The sequence below is a fragment of the Mustela nigripes genome, chromosome 16 (assembly GCF_022355385.1).
Source record: "Mustela nigripes isolate SB6536 chromosome 16, MUSNIG.SB6536, whole genome shotgun sequence".
Classification (NCBI taxonomy): Eukaryota; Metazoa; Chordata; class Mammalia; order Carnivora; family Mustelidae; genus Mustela; species Mustela nigripes.
Genome location: NC_081572.1, coordinates 3752136 through 3772561, shown reverse-complemented (window position 1 = coordinate 3772561; position 20426 = coordinate 3752136). Strand labels below are relative to the sequence as shown.

General features: G+C 41.4%; 1 protein-coding gene and 1 non-coding gene across 3 annotated transcripts in view; one reads left to right on the top strand and one right to left on the bottom strand.

The window, feature by feature from the left end:
- Window positions 1-20426, top strand: part of TNRC6C (trinucleotide repeat containing adaptor 6C) — a 145537-nt gene that overhangs the window by 13731 nt on the left and 111380 nt on the right. The window contains exon 1 of one of the 2 annotated variants that reach the window (XM_059379472.1): window positions 3632-3699. The exons of the other annotated variant lie outside the window; for it this stretch is intronic. The gene's annotated coding sequence lies outside the window, so the exon portion shown is untranslated. Of the gene's footprint in view, window positions 1-3631; window positions 3700-20426 lie in introns of those variants that run through there. 2 annotated transcript variants of the gene reach the window in all.
- On the bottom strand, window positions 2578-2680 carry LOC132004591 (U6 spliceosomal RNA). The gene has a single exon (XR_009400553.1). It is a non-coding gene; the product is annotated as a U6 spliceosomal RNA (small nuclear RNA).

The following is a 20426-nucleotide window of genomic DNA, read 5'->3' as shown; positions in this document are numbered from 1 at the left end:
GAAAGAAAGAAAGAAAGAAAGAAAGAAAGAAAGAAAGAAAGAAAGAAAGAAATTAATTTTGGATTTCAAGAAGAGAACCATTCTCCTGAAGAACAATGTTGATGGGAAAGTGAGCATACATGGACCTCATCTGGTAACAGAAACCCAGTCTAACACCTGGATCATGTTCTTTCCAGGACTACAGATAGTGCGGGCAGTAGCCAGTTCTTTTCTGTTTCCTGCCATTTGTCCACTCGGGAGTCTCTTCTTCTTTCCGAGGAGACTGAGTTCTACATTGATGGGATTGAAGTCCCTCCACAGGGTTCCTCTGGGGCCCTTCACTGTACCAGGGCACATATCCCTCTAGAGTGATGTTGACATTTTCTGGGCTGTCAGTACTCTGATTGCTGAGAGTGGTCTTCGTTCTCACAGTAGATGTGGCAAAGAGCAACAGTTTTGCTTTTTTTGATTTCACAGTTTTTAGAAGAGATATATGTTAAATGACTGACATTGGTAGAAAGGCATATGGGTAGAAGAAAAAAATAGGTGTGTAGGGGTAAGGATCTTGTTTTAGTAACATGGACAGTTTAAGGATATTATCATTTTAGTAGACATATATATAATAACCCTGATATTGATATATATGTGTTATAAATTGTCTACTTATGTGGAGATATGGTCTCTTAATGTCATTATCTTTACATCTCCACTAGTCACAGATATGACATGTTATCATGTGATAACATTCATTTCACATCCATGGCTTATAGAGTGCTTAAATTGGCTCTGTTCTTGCTAGATCAAATTAAAAATGCCCCAACATACCTAACCTAACAAGAATCTCCTTCCTGAGATTGTCTCTGACTTCACTCATGGAAACTTTTTCTCTTTATTGACATTCACACCTTTGGTAATTGAGTCCTTTGACTGTAAATACCACACAAGTGGGCCCCCCTGGGTGGCTTAGTTGTTAAGGGTCTGCCCTCGGCTCAGGTCATGATGCCAGGGTCTTTGCATCCAGCCCGAATCAGGCACCTCCCCCACTCCCTCTGCTTGTGTTCCCTCTCTCACTGTGTCTCTTGGTCAAATAGATAAATAAAATCTTTTTAAATATAACCATACAAGACCTGAGATTTCTGAATTTTGCATCACCAGTATGGACTGCCCCCAGACTCAGTATTTTCATACCCAGTTGCCTTGCCACATCTCCATGTGACTGTCGTGTGAGAATTACCACCTCAGATGTCTATGACTGAACTCCCGCTCTCAGTCCTACCTCCACTGCACGTGCGCTCCTCCATGTCTCCAACAGCACTTTCTTCCTTTAGTTGCTCCAGTCAGAAATTTTGGAATCCCCTTGATTTGTCTCTATGTACACTTCATAAAAAATTAAATGAGATTTCTAAGTAACTGTGGGTCAAAGAAGGGATCACAAGAAATGTCAGAACATATTTTGAACTGAATTAAAAACAGAAAACACAACACTCTAAAATTCCTCTGGTGCAGCCAAACTGTACTAAGAGGGAAATTTATAGCTTTAAAATGTCTATCTTAGAAAAGGAGAAGGATCTCAAATCAAAAATTAAGCTTTCACCATTTGAATCCACAGAGTGAAAAACAAACTAAAAAAAAAAAAAAAAAGGAAGGAAATAAAGATCAGAGTGGAAGTCAGTGGAGTAAAACCAGAAAAACAGTAGAGAAGATCAATAAAACCCAAAGCTTGTTCAGTGGAAAGAGCCAACAAAATTGACAAACCTGTGGCTAGACTGAGAAAAACAGAGAAGACAGCTTAGGTGAAATGACAAAGTCCTAGAAAAGGATAGAGTCCACCAAACTGATTTCAAAAGAATGAAAAATCTGAATGGGCGTATAGTAAATAAAGATGTTAGTAATTACAAATCGTTTTTAAAATAAGCTCTACACCCAGCATGGGGCTGGAACTCATGACTCTGAAATCAAGAGTCACATGTTCCACCAACTGAGCCAGCCAGGTGCCCTAGTAATTACAGTTCTTGCCACAAGGAAAAGCCCAGGTCATCCAGGTCATCTTGGCTTCATTGGTAAATGCTGTCAGACGTCAAAACCTAATACCAAACCTTCACACACCTTTCCAGAAAAGAAAGAAGGAGGAAATGCCTTTTTTTTTTTTTTTTGAGGATTTTATTTATTTATTTGACACAGAGAGAGAGACCACGAGAGAGGAAACACAAGCAGGGGAAGCGGGAGAGGGAGGAGCAGACTCCGAGACAAACAGGAAGCCCAGTGCAGGGCTTGATCCCAGGACACTGGGATCATGCATGACCTGAGCCGAAGGCAGATGCTTAATGACTGAGCCACCTAGGCACCCTGAGGAAATGTTTTCTAACTGATTCTTTGAGGCCAGGATTGCCATGGTCCCAAAGCCAAAGATATCACAAAAAATTAAAACCACAGCCAGACAGCCAGATCCTTTCATGAATCTAAGTGCAGAAATCTTCAGCCAAATATTAGAAAGCCAAGTCTGGCAACGTGTGGAAACGATTATGACCAGGGGCATCTGGGTGGCTCAGTCAGTTCTCCATCTAACTCTTTTTTTTTCTTTTTTCTTTTCTTTTCTTTTTAAATATGGAACACTTCACGAATTTGTTTGTTATCCTTGTGCAGGAATCGTGCTATCTCTGTATCGTTCCAGTTTTAGTGTATGTGCTGCCGAAGTGAGTGCTCCATCTGACTCTCGATCTCAGCTCAGATCCTGATGTCGGGGTCATGAGTTCAAGCCCCACACTGGGCTTCATGCTGGACGTTGAACCTACTTAAAAAAAAAAAAAAAAAGATTATACTATAAAGCTAAAGCAGTTAGGACAGTTTGGTATTGGCAAGTGGATAGACGTATTTGCAAATGGAACATAACCGAGTGTTCAGAAGTAAACCCTTACAGTGAGCTGATTTTCGACACAGTGCAAGGCATTTCAGTGGGAGAGAAGGTAGTCTTTTCTTTAAGGTTTTAAAGTATCCCTGGACCCAGTGGGGGGCCTGAACTCATCATCCTGAGACAAGAGTCATGTGCTCCACCACTTGAGCTGGCCGGCTGCTCTGAGACGCGCTCCTCCTGCGTGTCTGCACAGTACAGATAAACCATCCCTTCACACAAGAGCCTGACCATGAATGTATACTCCTAAGGCCAGTTAAGTGGAAACAGTCCAAGACCATCAACTGGTAAATGGATATTGGAAATGCGGATAAAGGTGTTGTTTTTTTTTTTTTAAGATTTTATTTATTTATTTGACAGAGAGATCACAAGTAGACAGAGTGGCAGAGAGAGGAAGAGGGAGAAGCAGGCTCTCCACTGAGCAGGGAGCCGGATACGGGGCTCGATCCCAGGACTCTGGGATCATGACCTGAGCCGAAGGCAGAGGCTTAACCCACTGAGCCACCCAGGCGCCCCGAGAATGAGGTTCTGAGACATGCTGTAGTGTGGATGGATCTCAGTAATATCATAGCAAGTGAAAATAGCCGTATTTCGTTTACTTGATATTTCCACAAAGGGCAAAACTACGGGGTCCAAAAGTATGTTAGTAGTTGTCCAGGGCTAAGGGCGAGAATGAGGAATGGCTTCAGTTTGGATCTTGGTGGGTCATGGAAACGCTCAAAATCCGGGTCATTGTTCTTACAGCCGAACACCACCATAAATGTACGGACTTCGTGGAAGAGAAAAAGCTGCTCTTTTTTCTGAAGGCTTCGGTGCGTACACAGTGCAGACACTCTTGCATTTTTTATTAAAAATTTGAGGATTGGTTCTTGTTTTGTTTTCCTTAGTTTTATTTGGGGTTTATATTACCATTGCTATTGAAGGTTCTCTATAGTCAAGGTGGTAATGGGTTAGCAACAACAATCTTACTAACCAGCATTATATTTTGTGTGCCTGCTGTGTTTTCAAGAATAAGTCTTAATTAATTTAAATTATTGAAAATTCACAGATCTTTAGGGTTTATAGAGGAGAAAACTGAGATCCAAAGAGGGGATGTGACTTGCCTAAGATCAGACAGTCCTGGCCTCAAACTGGAGTCTTGGAGAAAACTAATTTTATGCCTTTTGGCATAGATAAAAGAGCAAAGGGAAAGATGATTATAAAACAGGTCAGTGAGCAAACATATTTTAAAAATTAATCTTGCCAGCAATCAAAGAAAAGCAAATTAAAGAAACCAGATTCAGGGGGGAACATATTAAGTTGGCAGTATTTAAATATAATACTAAGGACAAAGAGAAAAGAAATCCTTCCATTAGTGCTGCTAGTATAGTGTGAAAATGGTCATGTACTCAAAAGACTAAGTTACGTTGTTGCCCATGAATATATCTGTTGAGATTCAGTTTTGAAGTACTTTGGTGGATGTGGGTGAGGATCAAAATGAGAAACTCTGTGACCACCAGAAAGGCAGTGGGAGAGGGAATGGGGATGCTTTCCTTGTAATTTTGCCTATAAAGGAGGCTCCTGTGCTGTGAGAGCACAGCAGTGGAGTGGCAGGTGGAAGGAGAAGCAGGTTCCCTGCTGAGAAGGAGCCTGGTGCAGGACTGGATTCCAGGACCCCAAGAACATGACCCCAGCCGAAGGCAGACACCTGACCGAATGAGCTACCCAGGCATCCCAGCACTTTTTTTTTTCCTTAAGGTTTTACTTGTTTCAGAGAGAGAGAGAGAGCATAAGTAGGCTGAGGGGCAGAGGGAGAAGTAGACTCCCTGCTCATCTGGGAGTCTGACTCGGGTCTCCACCGCAGGACTCTGGGGAACCCAAGGCAGACCCCCAACCAACTGAGCCACCCAGGCACCCCTCACACAGCAGTTTAAAAAAAAATTGTCATTCCCTTTTTTTTTTTTTTTAAGATTTTATTTATTTGTTTGACAGAGAGATCACAAGTAGGCAGAGAGTCAAGCAGAGGGGGAGGAGGCAGCAGGCTCTCCACTGAGCAAAGAGCCCGATTCGGGGCTTGATCTTAGGACTCTGACATCGTGACCCAAGCCGAAGGCAGAGGCTTAACCCACTGAGCCTCCCAGGCGCTCCAGTATTTTTCATTCTTGTAGAAAGGTAATTATTCCCCAAGTATTATTTAGTCACATCTATCCTTTTGAGGGTAAAATCAATTTTTTTCTTTATTTTTTTTTTAAGGATTTTATTTATTTATCAGAGAGACAGCGAGAGAGGGAGCAAGAGCAGGGGGAGCAGGAGAGAGAGAAGCAGGCTTTCTGCTGGACAGAGGGTCCAATGTGGGGGTTGATCCCAGGACCCTGAGATCATGACCTGACCTGAAGGCAGATGCCCAATGACTGAGCCACCTGGGTAGAATCTTTTCTTTTGAAATATGGAAAAGCATTGTGGTTAAGACTTAATACACAAGTAGAGTTTTTTTTTTTTTTTTTTTTTTTTTACAAGTAGTTTCAACACAGAAGCGGGAGCGAGCGTATGGTTGCCATCTTTTAGTCTGCCACATAAGACAAGCAAATAAAAAAACTACCATCATCCACTCTTATCATTATAAAAGACATCCCTGTGTGAAGAAGTACAAAAGACACCATCTTAGAGGACAGTCCTATAGCTTGAGTGAATATAACTTCATGAAAAGTTTACCTGACATCATTTCCTTTTCTTCTCATTCTGTGGAGTCATCTTGAGTGTGTGTGTGTGCGCATACACATGTGACAGGGGTATACATATATCAAAATTTACTGAATGGTATGCTTTATTATTTATTTATTTATTTTTAAAAGATTCCATTTATTTATTTGAGAGAAACACTGAGAGAGAGCATGTGAGGGGAGAATGTCAGAGGGAGAAGCAGACTCCCCGTGGAGCTGGGAGCCCGATGTGGGACTCGGTCCCGGGACTCCGGGATCATGGCCTGAGTCGAAGGCTGTAGCCCAACCAACCGAGCCACCCAGGTGCCCCTGAATGCTATACTTTAAAGATATGCGGTTTATTTTTCTCACTAACTGTTAATGAGCAGTTGGCACTGCTGTTTTAAGTATGGTCTTGGGAATTGTCTAGCCAGTTCTGGGCTAGGTTTCTAGGAATGCCGCTTATAAGCTAGGTAACTTTGGGTTTATTTTTGAAATTTCTCTGAGCTTTGTTTTCTCACATGGAAGATGTGAATAATATGCCTACTATAGGGTTATATGATTAAATGAGATAGTAAATTTGACACCTCATAGGTATACATTATCTTCTCTGCAAAGTCTTTTACTCGCTGTCACACATTTGAACTGTCATTATCTGTTTGTGTGTGTGTTACTGTAATTGCAGAGGAGTGATTCAAGCGTAGAGAGTGGTGGTATTTTAATCCTACCATAGACGTGACCATAGCAGTCACTTTGGTATGGTTTATAAGGTATGTGGGGTGGGGAGAATGTTTTTACTCTGAAGACGCAGATGTGCTGGTTTATAAAATTACTGTGTGAGTAAAGACCTGGGACAGAGATAGAATTTGAATTCTGTATAGATTACTAGGATTTGTCCTTGTGATGATCATATTGTCAGTTTAATTTATTATGTTTCACACAAAGAAGCCCCAGTCAGGGTTCCAGAAATGCTTATAAATAGGTCTTCTGTGGCATTTAATTATCATAATGTGTAAAGCTTTATTCAGTGAGATCAGATACTTAAGAAAAATACAGTCACTTTGTCACTTACATGTAAAGCTTAGTTTTCCTCTTCATGTTAAAGGTATGTTAAAGAGGAAAAAAATGGGATGTATAACACGTTGCTACTTGGCATACAAATTGTATGACTTATAAGACAGATGGTTCTGTTTGGGATCTATCTCATGTGCTTAGACTTTCCAGTTTTTATATAATTATATATGTATACAAGTTTTCTTCTATTAGGGTATAAACTCCTTGAAGGCAAGATTCATGTTTGACTTTTTTCATCTTTTATAAAACTTAGCTCATTTACTTTTATAGAGTATGCACTGAGTAAATATTGCTTGGTTGATTGAATAAGTCTTCATATGTGTTAGGTTACTGACTTCTGATGGTGTCAGGTCTCTCTCCAAAGTTTGATGAGATTCCTAATGATAAGGAAAGTAAAGTGAGCAATAAGATCTCCTTTTCAGTTTCACTGATATCTTTCCTGGGTCCATAAACTCCAGTAATTTTAAAGCTTTATGTAATGAAAAGCAAGTCCATGACTCAAAATGGTAGATATTCGTGACCTGGCATGTAACAGAAAGACAACTTTTAGGTCAGAAAGAAATAGCAGTTATTGAGCCTTAGCTTAGTGGTAGCATTGGATATTAACATTTTTAAAAAGGATTTTATTTATTTATTTGACAACAGGGAGAGAGCGAGAGCGCGCGTACACAAGCAGGGGAGCAGCAGAGGGAGAGGTAGGATCCCCGCTGAGGAGGGAGCCCGATGTGGGATGTGATCCTGGCACTCCAGAATCATGACCTGAGCCAAGGCAGTTGCGTAACAAATGAGCCACCCAAGCACGTGGATCTTAACTTTTTAGATGGTCACAGATCCTTTGAGAATCCAAAAAACCTAAAACAAGAAAAATTTTAATAGTAAAAGAATTTTATCTCCAAAAAGTTTTTCCTTTTCAGATAATGTTAATAAAAATTAATTCTTTCAGGGGCACCTGGGTGGCTCAGGCTGTTAAGCCTCTGTCTTCTGCTCAGGTTATGATCTCGGGGTTCTGGGATCGAGCCCCACATTGGGCTCTCTGCTCGGCAGGGAGCCTGCATCCCCCACCCCCTAACTTTTCTCTGCCTAATTGTGATCTCTCTGTCTCTCTCTCTATCAAATAAATAAATAAAATCTTAAAAAATTAATTCTTTTGCATTTTAGTATTTACTATGAATTATCTAATAATTTTAAGAAGGGAAAAGCTATCCTCTTATGAAGCTAACATAATTGTAATACTAAAAACATGGAAATGATAGCAACAAAGCTAACTCAATAATAATAATTTCCGTCACATAGGGCACCTGGGTGGCTCAGTTGGTTAAGCATCTGCCTTCTGCTTGGGTCATGATCCTGGGGTCCTGGGATCAGGCTCCACGTCAGGCTTCATGCTCAGCGGGGATCCTGCTTCTCCCTCTCCCTCTTCTGCTCTCCCTGCTTGTGCTCGGTCTCTGTCAAATAAATAAATAAATAAATAAAATTCTGTCACATAATTAAATCTTAAATCCTTTTTTTTAAGTTTTTTTTTTTTTTCTAGTTTGAGAGGGAGAAAGAGGGTGCACGTGTTTGAGTACACATGCTAGCAGGCAAGAGCAGGGGGAGGGGCACAGAGAGGAGAGGAGCAGACTCCCTGCTGAGCATGAAGTCAGATTTCATGACCCACTGAGCTGAAGGCAGATGCTTAAGCATCTGAGCCACCCAGGTCCCCCTAAATATGAGAATTTTAAATAATTTACCAGCAAGTATAATTTACCAGTATTAATATTATTTCCTTAAAATCTCTTTCTAAAGAAATTTTGAGACAAATGGAGCAGCCTATTATATCAGCAGAGTGGTAAGACCGAGTAAGGGTTACCTTGGCAATGCAAGAACTCTTAAAATCCCTCTAGCAGTAGATCAAGTAAGACCAAGTAAGGGTTACCTTGGGGATGTGAGAAATAGAACATTCCACTGCATTGGTAGATCAATTATAAGATTATCCTAATTGCTACATAGAAAGTATCTTTTGAGACTTCTGCTTCCGGCTAAGGGAGACCAGTTGTGTCAGATGGTCATTGCTGCCAAGAACTAAAAACACTAGGTAGACCATAAAAAGCAACTCTTTGAAGGCATTAGACGTTACCAGGGCATTGAGGACTTGGAGGGGCCAAGATCCGCCAAAGAAGGGCTGTCGAAGCAGCAGGATAACTGTTTGGTGTCACATGTCTCCTCAGAGGTGTTGGCCAGCTCAAAAGCTGTGACTGCAAAGCTGAACAGAAAACAGGTTGAGAAGCTAGATGGAGTGTTCAGCGGACTTAGGAGGCTAGGAAGCATAAAAACTGGGCTCAGGAATGACAGAGGAGGAAGGTCCCTGGTGAACATCCCCAGCTTTTGGTTGGGACCCTCTCCCCAAAAAGTTTTACCCTGGGAGGAAGGATGAACCTAAAAATCCTGAAATCCAGCTCTCACAAAAACTAAAACTTAGTTTTTAATTGCCTGAAATAGATTAAAATGATTCCCCTCTACTTTTAATTGCCTATAAAAGCAAACGTAAGCCTTCTCTGAAGCAGGGTAATACTGTCCGGAACCTTAGGTTATTGCTACAGATTTTCACAGTCAGTAAGTTTCCAGTCAAAAACCAGGCATATAAAAAGACTGAAAATTAAGGGGAAAGAAAGACAACAAGGACATCTACAAAAGATCCAGATTTTAGAGTTATCAGCCTTGGACTTTAAAATAACGTTGACCAATATTCTCAAAAAATTAAATGACAAAATAACAGAAGGGTTTCATAGCAGATTAGTCACAGTTGACAAGAGCATTAGTAAACTGGAAGACAGATCAGAAGAAAATATCCTTGCTGGAGCTCAGAGACAAAACGGCTGAAAAAAGAAATGAAAAAGAAAAATGCATTACAGACCAATCAGACACTATTAAAAGTCTAAAAATACTTATAATTGGAGTGTCAGAAGGAGAGGACAAAGATTGGAGGTAATATTTAAAGAGGTAATGGCGGGCACCTGGGTGGCTCAGTGGGTTAAAGCCTCTGCCTTCCGCTCAGGTCATGATCTCAGGGTCCTGGGATCGAGTCCTGCATCAGGCCTTCTGCTTAGCAGAGAGCCTGCTCCGCCACCCTCTCTCTGCCTGCCTCTCTGCCTACTTGTGCTCTCTATCAAATAAATAAATAAAATCTTAAAAAAAAAAAAAAATAAAGGTAATGGCTGGGAATCTTCCAAAACTGATGAAAGCTGTCAAGCTACACATTTAAGAGTCACTGTGTACCTGGGCACCTGGGTGGCTCAGTGTGTTAAGCTCTGCCTTTGGCTCAGGTCATGATCTCAGGTCCACAGGGAGCCTGCTTCTCCCTCTGCCCCTCTACCTGCTTGTGCTCATGCTCATGCTCTCTCTCTCTCAACTTAGTAAAATCTTTGGGATGCTTGGATGGCTCAGTCTGTTAAGCATCTTCCTTCAGCCCAGGTCATGATCCCAAGGTCCTGGGATCGAGTCCCCACATCAGACTCCTTGCTCATCAGAGAGCCTGCTTCTCCCCTCTGTCTGTCTGCCACTCCCCCCGCTTGTTTTTTCTCTCTCTCTGACAAATAAATAAATAAAATCTTTATTAAAAAAAAAATCTTTAATAAAGAAAGAAGAATCACCATGGACCTAAGCAGAATAAAGATAAAAATGATGCCTGGGTGACTCAGTCAGTTAAGCATTTGACTCTTGATTTCGACTCAGGTCATGATCTCAGGGTCATGGGATTGAACCCCACATTGGTTCGGTCTCTGCATTCAGTGTTGAGTCTGCTTGTCCCTGTCACTCTGCCCCTCCCCCAACTAACTAACTAACTCTCCCCCCACACACAAATAAATAAAATCTTCAAAACAAAACAAACAAACAGAAAAGGGAGAGAGAGAGGAAGGAAAGAAAAAAGGAAAGAAAATGGGAAAATTGCTAAATCCAAGGAAAGACTTGAATTAACCAAAGGAAGAAACAGACATTACTTTCAAAGGAGCAACTTGACTTTGCTGAGGAAATAGACATCTGAAGACTTTGGAACCAAATCTTCAAAGTGTTATGAGAAAATAACTGCCAACCTAGAAATTTATATCTAGCAAAAATGAAGGTAGAATATAGACATTTTCAGACAGGCAGAAACTTGTGAGAATTCATCACCAACAGATTCACACTAAAGAAATTATAAAGAGAGTTCTCAAGGTAGTTGGAAAATTATCCCAGATGGAAGTATGGACATGCAGGAAAGAATGAAGAGCAGTGGAAAGAGAAAATGGTAATAAATCTGAAGTTATGTTAACTGTATAAAACAGTAAAAATAATAACTGACATTAGCACAAAAAGCAGGAAGAGGCTAATTATAGTTTAAATATCCTGAGGTCCTTGTAAATTTATATTAAGAAAAGATTAGTGAGGGGCAGCTGGGTGGCAGAGTTGATTAAGCGTCTGATTTGTGGTTCTGGCTCAGGTCATGATCTCAGGGTCATGAGATCAAGCCCCACGTTGGGCTCTGTGCTCAGCAGAGTCTGCTTGAGATTCTCTCTCCCGCTCTCCCTCCTGCCCCTGCATGCTCTTTCCCTCTCTCAAATAAATAAATCTTTAAAAAAAGAAAAAGACTAGTGAGTCCAGGATATAAGGATATAATGCCTAAGGCAGCCCTTCTCTACATGTTTAGTGAGAGAAATTTAGTAAGGAAAAATAAGTCAATCCATAAGGAAATTTGTATGCATATAATAACATAGCTTCACAGTGCAAAAAGCAAAAATCAGCAGAATCAAAAGGAGAAAAGATAAATTTGTTATTGCTATTTTTTCCATTTGACACAAATCAGGAAGAGTAGAATATTTGTTTAACATGGTATAAGTTCTCAGACCAACTTTCCATATCATACTTAATGGTAAAACTCTAAAAGCAGTCTCTCACTATTGTTGTACCTAATAACCCACTTTCAGAATTTCTGCTTTCCATCCTAGAAACCTGGAGCCTGCTGGGGTTTGGAGTTCTTATTTTCCAAGTGGGGAACGCTTCCGCCAGAGGCTAGAGGGTAGTTCCGTCGAATCGTGTATGAGGCTGCCACCCACTAGGGACTCTGCCACTGAACGGGAGGACTCACTTTACTGCCTGGAGTGCTTGATCCTGATTACTAAGGGGTAGAAGGGGTCATGCTACACAGTGGGGGCAAGGAAGACTGTTAATTTGGGATTCTCTGGAGTGTCTCCTAGTAAGCATGCACTGTTTTAAGGAATAATGAAAAACTGCACCCCCAAAAGGCAGGTACCAGGATGAGTCAGATCCTTCAAGAATGAGGTTTACGGTTATCCTGTCATTTTGAGAACCCTGATGACCTGAGGTTCTGATTGAATGCAAAGGAGATATGGGATGGGAAATGGAGAAAGAAAGTTATGGATACCATCTGTGCCCTCGTGATTAGGTACAGAAATGAGAATTGTAGTGATTTAGCATAGTTTTTCTTTGTTATGTCTGTATGTTTAACTTTTATTTTTCTTCTTCCACTTTGTATAGAAATTGTTGTGAGTTAATTTGACAGTTTAGTCTTTAGAGAGAAGAATATTTAGTATAGCTATACAGAATTTAAGAATTAGGGGCGCCTGGGTGGCTCAGTGGGTTAAGCCTCTGCTTTTGGCTCTCAGGTCATGATCTCAGGGTCCTGGGATCGAGCCCCAAATCGGGCTCTCTGCTCAGCAGGGAGCCTGCTTCCCCCTCTCCCTCTGCCTGCCTCTCTACCTACTTGTGATCTCTCTCTCTGTCAAATAAATAAATAGAATCCTTTAAAAAATACATTAAAAAAAAAAAGAATTAGTTAATATAGGGTACCAGGATGGCTCAGTCAGTTAAGCTTCTGACTCTTGATCTTAGCTCTGGTCTTGATCTCAGAGTTGTGAGTTCAAACCCTGCATGGACACTACTTAAAAAAAAAAAAAAAAAAAGTAGCGCTCCTGGGTGGCTCAATTGGTTGGGCGACTGCCTTCAGCTCAGGTCATGATCCTGGAGTCTCGGGATAGAGTCCCACATTGGGCTCCCAGCTCCACGGGAAGTCTAATTCTCCCTCTGACCTTCTCTTCGCTCGTGCTCTCTCTCACTGTCTCTCTCTCAAATAAATAAATAAAATATTTTTTAAAATTGTGATTAATATAGGCGGTGATGGCTCCAGTGGCTATTAGGACCGTGGCTCCTTATTTTGGGGAGAAGGCGAGAGCATCGTCATTTGTGAGAAGACAGCTGCGTGCTGTTAGGTGGAGACCGATTCTATGGTGCTTTATACATGAGTCAGCCGTGTGTAGAGGACAGAAAGACAGACTGTGCCGGTTATTCATTTGCCCCTCATCTTGCAGTCTGTGTAAATCCAAATCCATCTTTGCCCGGCCTTGTGCTGCTGGAGCTGGCCACTTGGACACATTTCCATTTGGCTAGTTGGCTTCATGTTCGTCTTTGTCCGCAGAGGCACTGGAGAGGGAATGTGAGGAGGAAGAGACTGTGGTGCAGAAGAGACGGGGAGTCCAGGTCGCTTGCTTGCTTGCTTTCTGGGGGACGGTGCAGCAGTCCGCGGACTAGCATCTGGGCGCGCTGGGAGTTCCTACCTCAGTGGCGCTTACAGAGCAGTTTTGGTCGCCTCCTTTGGGAGGATTATCTGCCACTCAGCAGGGCCCTCCTGTGGACCACCTCTGACCTGAGCCCTCTGTCAGGTTTGCTCCTGGTCACACGGGTGTCCTCTGGCGCCCACACTCTCATCCATGTGGAGAGAGCTCCACTTCTAAATTCTTAGCCCTTTATTCATACGCTCTCAGGCTGAGATAGTAGATTTCTGCATTTGTTTTTTCTGGATCCCATAGAGACTTTTTTTTACCCTCTTAAAAGTCAGCCAACTTGTACTAGTTAAGAGATCTTTCCTTTAGGCTCACCTGTCCACAGTACTGACGTGGATCTGACTCCAGCCGTCCCCGACTGCTGAGACCCCCCAGCATTCTTATCTAGTCTGACCTAACGTCGCCATCTAAGTTCCTGCCGGCTAAATAAGACAGGCGTGTCCGTTTCCTGTTGCTCCACAACAAATCACCACAAGACTAGTGGCTTCAAAGAACCACCAGTGTTCTGGGTCTATCGGCCAGAAGTTCTGGCATGACACGGCTGGGGTCTCTACTCAGCGCCTCACAGGCTAAACTCAAGGTGTCAGCCAAGGCAAGTCCTCCTGTGGAGGCTCTGGGGGAAAAAACACTGCTCCCAGGCCCATTCTTGTTGTGGCAGAATTCAGTCCCTTCTGGCTGTAGGACTGAGCTCCCTGCCTCCTTGCTGGCTGGCAGCGGGGCTGGGTCTCCGCTCTCAGAGGCTGCTGTACTCCTTGCCATGTGCCCTGCACTTCAGCAACCGTGTGTTCAGCCCTTCTCTTACTCGGAACTTCTGACTTCCTCTGTCCCTGACCTCTAAGCCTAAAGGGCTCCTATGCTTAGCTCAGGCTCACCTGGATGTTAAGGTCAACCGATTTGGGACTTGAGTTCCGCCCGCGGACCCCTTTACAGAATGCTTACATTCGTGCTTGACCGAGTCAACTAGGACGCGCATGTGCACCAGGAGGCAAGATCTTAGCAGGGGTAGGTGGGTCTTAGAATTCTGCCAAGCGCAATATGGAATAGAGATAAGAAATAAAAAGGTGAAAAGTTGGTTGTTTACAGATTGTATACCCAGGAAGACCAAAATGATCAGCCGAAAAGTTACTTGATGCAATAGAGATAGATCGTAACCTGACTGAACACCTACGGCCAGTAGCCGCACAGGCTGGCCGAACAGAGCTTGAGCCTGTACGTCCTGTACAACAGTAAGCTATCATGAAACACCTAGAAGTGATCTTAACATATATAAGAAGAAAGTAATAATTTCACTGAAAGAGGAAAGATTTTTTCTAATAGGAAAATTAAATCCTACAGAGGTTTCAGATCAATTAATTTGTAGGTTTAAAACGATTTTTTTAAGATTTTATTTGTAAGTAGTCTCTACACCTAATGTGGGGCTCAAGTCCGAGCCTGAGATCAAGAGTCACATGCTTTACCAGCTGAGTGAGCCACGCACCCATAAAGAAGTTCTAACTTTTAAAAAATTACATATTTTCCTTTTGGAACATGACAATGATTTTAAGTTTCATCTGGAAGAACGAAAGCATAGTTGACTAGTTTCTTTTAATATTTTTTTTAAAAAAAGATTTTATTTATTTATTTGACAGAGAGAGATTGTAAGTAGGCATAGGGGCAGGCGGGGGTCAGGTGGGGGAAACAGGCTCTCCACTGAGCAGAGAGCCCGATGCGGGGCTCGATCCCAGGACCCTGAGATCATGACCTGAGCCGAAGGCAGAGGCTAACACTGTCCCACCCAGGCGCCCCCCCTTTTAACATTTTTTAAGTGATCTCTGCACCCAGTTTGGGGCTCAAACTCACAATCCAAATATCAAGAGGCACATGCTCCACTGACTAAGCCAGTCAGGTACCCTGAGTAATTTTTATTTTCTTTAATTTTTTAAATTTTTTTAGAAGAGTAATGAGGAGAAGGGGCACTTGGGTGGCTCAGTTGATTAGGCATCTGCCTTCAGCTTGGGTCATGATCCCAGAGTCCTAGGATTGAGCCCCGACTTGGGCTGTCTGCTTGGCAGGGAGCCTGCTTCTCCCTCTCCTTCTACCTGCCACTATGCCTACTTGTGATCTCTTTCTCTTTTCTGTCCAAAAAAAAAAAAAAAAGAGTAATGAGGGAAACTAGTAGTAGCAGATAAGCAAAATTTTATGAAACTGGATTAACTAAAATAGTGTGGTCCTGGCAGAAACACCCAATTATTAATGGAGCAAAATGGTCTTCAGGCCCATCTGTTATATGTGACTTTGATATATGAAGAGCCGTTACAAATGACTTGAGTAAGGAGGGGTCATTTAGTCCTGGGGCAGTAAATGATGCCCAGGCATTCTGGTAGCTACTTGAATTAGAAAGAAAGCAAGGTAAATCCTAATGTCTACCATACACCTAAATATAATTTATTTTTTTCTACCTAAAGAAAAAAAATTTTTTAAAATATTTTATTTATTTATTTGACAGAGATCACAAGTAGGCAGAGAAGCAGGCAGAGAGAGAGAGGAGGAAGCAGGCTCCCTATCAAGCAGAGAGCCCGATGCGGGACTTGATCCCAGGACCCTGAGATCATGACCTGAGCCAGAGGCAGAGGCTTAACCCACTGAGCCACCCAGGTGCCCATCTACCTAAATAAAATTTAAATAAAGCATCATCTGTATTAAAAAAAAAAAAACAAACTGAGAAATCTAGAAAAGAAAATAGCAAATTTAGGGAATGTTTCTGGATTAAAAGTAAAATCTCATGACAGCTTTTTTGTGGGATTTTATGGAAATATGAAACTTTCGAATGTCAAAAATAATTAAAAGGCAAACAAAAAACTGGTAGAAATATTTGTAGCAACATGATAAATGGTTAATCACTTAGCATATAGAAACTCTTATAAATTGATAAGGAAAAAGCCTACTAAGAACCTGAGGAATATACCAGAAGATATAAACAGTCAATGCACAGAGCACCTAGATGGCTCAGTTGGTTAAGCATCTGACTTTTTTTTTTAATAAATTTACTTCTTTTTATTTATTATTGTTTTTTCAATTCTTTTTTATTTTATTTATTTGACAGACAGAGATCACAAGCTGGCAGAGAGAGCAGGCAAGGTTGCGGGGAGGGGGTGGTGGAAAGCAGGCTCCCTGCTGAGCAGAGAGCCCGATTCGGGGCTTGATCCCAGGACCCTGGGATCATGACCTGAGCTGAAGGCAGAGGCTTAACCCACTGAGCCACCCAGACACCCATTATTATTATTTCTTAAAGATTTTATTTATTTGACAGGCAGCGAGAGAGGGAATAGAAGCAGGGGCAGAGGGAAGGGGAGAAGCAGGCTGCCCACTGAGCAGGGAGCCAGAGCCTGTGGGACTCAATCCGAGGACCCTGGGATCATGACCTAAGCTGAAGGCAGATGCTTTACCACTGAGCCACCCAAGTGCCCCTAAGCATCTGACTCTTGATCTCAGCTCAGATCTTGATTCAGGGTCGTGAATTGAAGCTCCAGATGGAGCTCCACTCTGGGTGTGGAGGCTACTTAATAAAACAACCCCCCCCAAAAAAAGTTAATTCACAGAAAATGAAGTTCAAGCAGATTAACAAATATAGGGGGAAATATTCAGTAATAATCAAAATAGAAATTAAAGCCAATGAGATGCTTTTTCTGTTTGATTAGCAAAGATTAAAAATTATAATACTCTGTGTTTATGAGAATGTTTTGAAGGAAACACTCTTATAAGATCCAGCTAATAAAAGTGTACGTTATTAAAATACTTTAGATAACAGTTTGCTTATAAGTACTGAAACTCTTAATTATATACCCTTTTGTTTTAGTGAGTCTGTTTCTGTAAATCTAAGACAATAATCACAAATAGAGAATAAACTAGAATAATCACAAATACTGAACAAACTACACCAAAGGGGATTAGTGATGAAAATAGTATAAAATGGGAACGCCTAAGAAAACAATGGGGGAATTGTTAAGAAAACTATAGTCTGCTGACACAGTGAAGGTATTATGTTGTAATTAAAAATTAATAGTTGTGAAGTTTGTTTAGTGTGAGAATACCTTGTTAAAAATGAAAATAGCTGAATACAAAATTTTATATAAAGGATCATTTCAACCATACCTTTCTTTTAAGTTTGGAAAATTCCCTAAAGTGAACTCCGGATCATGGACAGTGTAGGTTAAGACAGTGGTCAGCTGTGTACCGGCACTACACTAATTAGCAGTGTTACCACCTGTGCCCTCCTCTTCGCGTCTTTGCAACATCAGAAATTCTTCTCTGCACTTGCCCGTCTTTGAATTTATTCTCACAGATTGCCCCTGAGTGTTAATGGTTCCTTGGTTAAAAACTCGCAGTTCCCTCCCTTTGCTTTTCTCTTGAACGTATTTATTTAGAGTCCAAAGGGTCATTATAATTAGCATCTTTTCCACTAATAGGTGCTACTCTACTGTCTGTATTCTTAGGCTGTAGAAACTTCTTCAGTAGGATATGAAACTCTGCAGTTGCTTTTCCAGTGTTGGGTGCCACCTGTTGGGAGCTGAATGTTTAAATCTATTTTGTGGTACATGTGCCCATAAATAACTAACAGTTAATGGGGAAGATAACATTAATTTTTGGGGAAACTTTTTATGCTTTTACCTGAGAGACACAAAGTATATAGGTTTAAAATGTAAGAGCCACATTCTGGATCATCTTCATTTCAAGTTACTGTGTAACTTTCTACAGTTTTCTATGTGTAAGCTCTGTGAAGGCAGGACACACAATGTTGGCTGGCACATAGTACACTCCCATTAGCAGATTCCAAATGAAAGAAACTGCCAGAAACTGCCACGTGGTGGAAATGTCTCCAGCTGTAAAGTCTAAGTATAGAGACCTTCTTAGACTGTGTCATTTAGCACAGTGTATACTTTGTTGCCTTAAAGCGGTTGTTCTCAGCAGGGGTGGTACTAACCCTTTTGAGGGGCATTTGGAAGTATGGAGATAATGTTAGGGCATCCCGTGATTGGGGTCAGCCACAGCGGTGTGTAGTGGGCGAGAGCCAGGGATGCTGGCTGTTCTGTAGTGCCTGGGCCAGTCCCACGCAGTGAGGACCGATGCTGCATGCACCCTTCATGGCTTGCATACCCGTCTGCATGTATGAGTAGATGAAAAACCAGTTTCTCTTAGTTCAGAACCTATTTTACAGGTATATATAGTTTTTTTGTGCTGTTGTAATAATATGCATTGACTTTTCCAGGAAAGTAACTCCCATTTAAGTTGAGGAAAGACTGTACTATGTCTGGAATTTTCTCAGTAGTTACTCATCATTTTGGAAATCTCATCACCAGTGTTAGGGCTGCTCATGTCATTTGAGTCGCAATGCCGGTTTTATTTTCTTCCTGACACTTAACACAAACTGAAATTACCTTGTTTATTTACTTGTGATTTTTATTTGTTTACCTGCTAAACTGTAAGCTCCCTAATAAATAGGGGTCTTACATATTTTGTTTTCTGGATATCCTTATACCTAAAACAGAGTGGCACACTGTGGCCAGTTATTAATTAGTAATTGGTGCATACATAATGAACGGATGTTTGAATGACTGTCTCATCCATCTGAACCTGACCTTTAAATGCTGGTTTTCCTTAAGCCTCTGTCCCAGGCCCTCTTTTCTGTTTATTCTAACCCCTTCCCTGTTGACCTCAGCTATGGGCATGGCTTTGATTTATAACTCTACATTGACATCTCTCTCGATTTTTCTCCTGCTGAATCTTTCCTCTGAATCCAGAATTTACAAATCTAGCTGCCAGCTTCCTTCCCGATTTAATGCTCAAGCATCTCAAAGTCAACATGCCCTTCTCCAGTTTTTATCTCGGTAAATGGCACCATCATCTACTTAGTCACACTAGTGGGAAACCTAAGGGTTGATCTTGATGCCTCCCTCTCCCTAATGCCCATTTGCACTTAATCACCAAGTCCTGTTCATTCTGTCTCCTGAATACTTTTCAGACCCTGCTTTCCATCCCATATCCTCTATTGCTGCTCAGATCTGAGGGACCAGGTCTAAACTCTCTTAGATTGACAGCAGGAGCCTACTTGTTGGTTTCCACTTGTGTATTCTTCGTCTTTTAAAATCCATTCTCCATAGTAGCCAGAGTTGTAGCTGGCCATTTCTTCATTGCTCCCATACTTTAAGCCCGTAATCGTCTTGCTGTTTCTCAACTATGCCCTGTTCCTTCCTCCATGTTGTCTCCCTTGCCCCGGCTTGCTTATCCTTCAGAACTTAGCTCACTTCCGTCCACTGCCCTTGGATGGAAGCATGCTCTCCCGACGTGGCCGGGACACTCCCCCATCATGTGGTATCACAGCACCCTTTACTTAGCAAATTGTAATGAATGTATTATAAGGTAGCTGTCTGTCTTTCCCATAGAATTGTGTTTTTTTAATTTAATTCATGATCTATAGGTATGGCCTCAATATATCTATTTATATTCTCATCATAAAGAATGGCCTGATAGCAACTATAATAATTTATCTTCTAAAATTTAATTGGTTTTTAACCAGTAATTTTATAGGGTAGATCAATTTGTTTTGTTTTTGTCAGGGGCATACAATATTTCATTTGTTCTAAGAAACATACTTTCCTCACTTTCAACACCTCTGGGTTGGCATGCATCTTTCAGATAATGGCGTCTCATGGTGTAATTGGCATCATTTTTCTTAGTGGCGCATAAAATAATGGTGCTTCTTATATTTGAAAGCATCTTAGATTAGATAATATTTGGTATTTTTTAACAAATTCATTGTGGAAGATTTGCTGAGAACCTTGTGATGTCCTGTCATTCCATAGAAGCATTGCTAAGATTTTTCTATAGCCATTGGCTGGTAACTAACAGGTCACATCTTGATCCTTTGAAGAAGTTTCTGCCTAAATTCATTAAGGTCATATTCTGTATGAGTTGAATGTTGGGCGCTTGATTTATGTATCATTCATTCAAGTAACACACAAGCTCAAATTTATATATGTGTATGTGTACCTGTTTTGTTTTGGAAAAGTTTTTTATCTCCATGTGGACGTGGGCAGGCCATCCATTGTTCCAAAGGCTATGGATTATCCTCCTGGAATGTTTTCTCTCCTTCCTCCTTTTGGAAGAAGTTTTAGATGTGCACGTAGAGACGTTTTCCCCAGCCTTCTTTGGATATAG